Source organism: Triticum dicoccoides, chromosome 6B (genome assembly GCF_002162155.2).
Source record: "Triticum dicoccoides isolate Atlit2015 ecotype Zavitan chromosome 6B, WEW_v2.0, whole genome shotgun sequence".
Lineage (NCBI taxonomy): Eukaryota > Viridiplantae > Streptophyta > Magnoliopsida > Poales > Poaceae > Triticum > Triticum dicoccoides.
In genome coordinates, this window is record NC_041391.1 from 154995659 (window position 1) to 154996299 (window position 641).

A 641-nucleotide genomic window follows, 5' to 3' on the forward strand; every position below is an offset into this window, starting at 1 on the left:
GGCGGGCGCCGCGACGGTGTTCTCGGGTGACTCCGCCATGGGAGGGAGGGAGGGAGGGACGAGAGGATGGGACGAGGGTTTCTCGCGACAGGGGGAGGTGGACGGGGGGAGGAGGAGGCGAGGAGAGGTGGGGTGGGAGACGCGACGCGAATGAGGGAGGGAAAGGCGGAGGAGGGTTGGCGGTGGGGGGCTACTCGGCCGTTACAGCGCCGTTATCCATTGGGCCCCACCCACTTCTTTGCCATCTGCCAACAGACGGAAAAGATTCTTTGCCATCTGCTAGCAGATGGCAAAGAGGTGGGTTGACAGGCCGTTACAGCACTAGACCCTGCCCACCTCTTTGCCATCTGCCAGCAGATGGCAAAGATTATTTGCCATCCACTAGTAGATGGCAAAGAATTGGCTGATGGCAACCATGTTCTTTGTCGTGTGTCAGTTCTTTGCCATCTGTTTTTTATAAGCAAATGGCAAAGACGTTCCTTGCCATCAGCTGGCAGATGGCAAAGAGCTGGCTGATGGCAAATTCCCAGTTTCCAGTAGTGAGAGTTCCAATCATAAGTGCATATGATCCAAGAAGAGAAAGTATGTTAGCTTATGCCTCTCCCTCAAATAAAATTGCAATAGTGATTACCTGTCTAGTT